This window comes from Otolemur garnettii, unplaced genomic scaffold (assembly GCF_000181295.1).
Source record: "Otolemur garnettii isolate 467f Iridium unplaced genomic scaffold, OtoGar3 scaffold00054, whole genome shotgun sequence".
Classification (NCBI taxonomy): Eukaryota; Metazoa; Chordata; class Mammalia; order Primates; family Galagidae; genus Otolemur; species Otolemur garnettii.
The window spans coordinates 7,494,582-7,496,857 of record NW_003852449.1 but is presented as its reverse complement, the minus strand read 5'-3'; the positions used below and the strand labels follow the sequence as shown (position 1 = coordinate 7,496,857).

General features: G+C 35.8%; 1 pseudogene; it reads right to left on the bottom strand.

The window, feature by feature from the left end:
* Positions 1-2,276, bottom strand: part of LOC100960068 — a 13,525-nt pseudogene that overhangs the window by 6,423 nt on the left and 4,826 nt on the right.

The window sequence follows — 2,276 nt, the reverse complement described above, 5'->3', positions numbered from 1 at the left end:
GGTGCAGCATAATCATTAAACCATCGCTTAGCAAATATGTTGATTAACATTGGCGTGATTCTCTTTATTCATCTGTCTACCTACCTGTCTACACACAATGTACATCTATACTGTGCACAACGCTTCTATAATATAGATGATAATGCTTATATGTGTGTGTGCACATCCATAGATACATTATTGTAATTTGGACACGTGAAAGGGCCCTGAGTATTTGCATTGTATATACATTTTCTGTGTATAAAAATATGTAGTTCTAAACGATTCACTCTCTACGTTCTCAAACCTGAGTGCCTGGCACACAGTATATGCTCTACCAATATTTATGGATTGAATTTTTAAAAATGGATGCCATGCTTGGAAGAGGCATATTTCTTTTGGGTATCTCAATACTCTTTACATACACATAATGCTAAAGGATCTCATTGTCTTTTCCCTGACCCCATTGTCCCATTTATGAAAATCCCACCCATCCTTTTCTGCAGATGTGGCTCATCTTCATGAAGCTGTGTCAGGGCTATTTGTGTACAGTGTCTTCATTTTCTGTAGATTTTTGGAACCCATATGCTTCTATACTCTGTCATTTCTTATGTTGCATTGTTTTTCTTTTACATACTTTTTGGACTTCTGGGGTAGTTACTCTAATTTCTTTATAGAGTTTGAGGTTGATATCAGCAAACACTGGGATCTATTCTGTGCACATCTATTTTTAATTCCTCCCACAGGAGCTCAATAAATACTTAATGTCTTGGAAAGTTTTCCCAAACCGAAAATTATTTATTTATTTTAAAATAACATGCAATAGTGAGGGGAATTCTCACTCTAAAACAGTGCTTGCAAGAAGGAAATTTAAATACTGTTTATATTTTAATTTAGTTAAATAAATATGTTTAAATAGGCCTCTCTGAAACCCCCTGCCTCTTTTTGCCCCAGCCTTTATGTTTTTTTTTTTTTTTAATTTTGTTTTTAAATAAGCTCTAGCAAGTTCAGAGTCACCTGGATCAGTGACGGCCAGTAGCACCCTCTGTGGTACTTGCTGCATGCCATGCCCAATTCAATATCATTGCCACTGTCATGATGAACACCAGTTTTGGCTAACGTGGTATGGTACTCTATTTCAGAATTCCTCAAAGCTGGGCATTTGTTGGCAAGGATGACCAGTCTGGCTTTGCCTTGTCTGATGATCTTCAAAGCCTGCTTGTACCCAGCACATACTTTCCACTTTGCATAACGAGCTGGAGCCCTGAGTTGATGGACTCCATGACTTTTTCATCTCCTTTGCAGTCACCATCTTTCTGCTTTAGGGTCCCTAGCCTTTGTGAGAACTTTCTCTGTTTGCTCTTATGGAAAAGAACACAAGCCTAGCACTTACCTGTATCCCTCACTACTCAAAAATTTCTTTGAAGATGAGGATGGAGCATTTTTGTCTGAGTAGCTTACACTTATATAGTATTTGCAGAATAACTTTGTTTGGTGGGGTATGAAATTATATAATTTTCCTGCTTACTTTTTAAATTTTTATTTTATTACATTAGTAACAAGAAATATTTAAGTAAGTCTTATAAGTAGTCTGAAATAGAATGCTAGGATAATTGAATATTTTATGGAGAAGTAATAAAAATTGCTAATTTGTGGCTTTGACTAGATAAATGATGCATTCTAATCTTGGTAAGAGATTATTGTGAAACAATTGTTATGCTATAGTGTGCCAAAATATTTGTTTGAAACTAATTGTTGTGAACTTTTTATCTGTACCCAATGAGCTTCCTATGAATTATTAATAGGATAAGAAGGGAGAAATTATTTAGTTAGCAAATTAATCTATAATGCATAAAATGCAAGCTTCTGCAAAGCTCAACCTTTTGGCTAAAGATTTTAGGTCATCACATTCTATATTTTGATCTCCATGACATTCACATAACTGGCTGAAATGTTAAAAATTCAGTCAATGCTGAAGTTGTTTGTGCCTGCCTCATGCCAAACATCTAGTTTGACATTTTGGACTGAATTGTCAGAATTGATCATTTGTCTCGACATCAGGTAAATACACTGCTATACCGAAGATACATGCCTGTGTGCACAGGTGCGCACACACACACACACATACTCACAATCATACACTGCTCTGCAATAAGTCTCCTTCCCTGTAGAAATCCAGGTAATTATAAATGTGACAGGTTTATGGCATGAAATGGGCTTCTCAGATTGCAGGCAGAAAGCAATTTTTTAAAATTTCTACTAATTTTACTCTCTGGATGGAAATACTAGGGTGATTC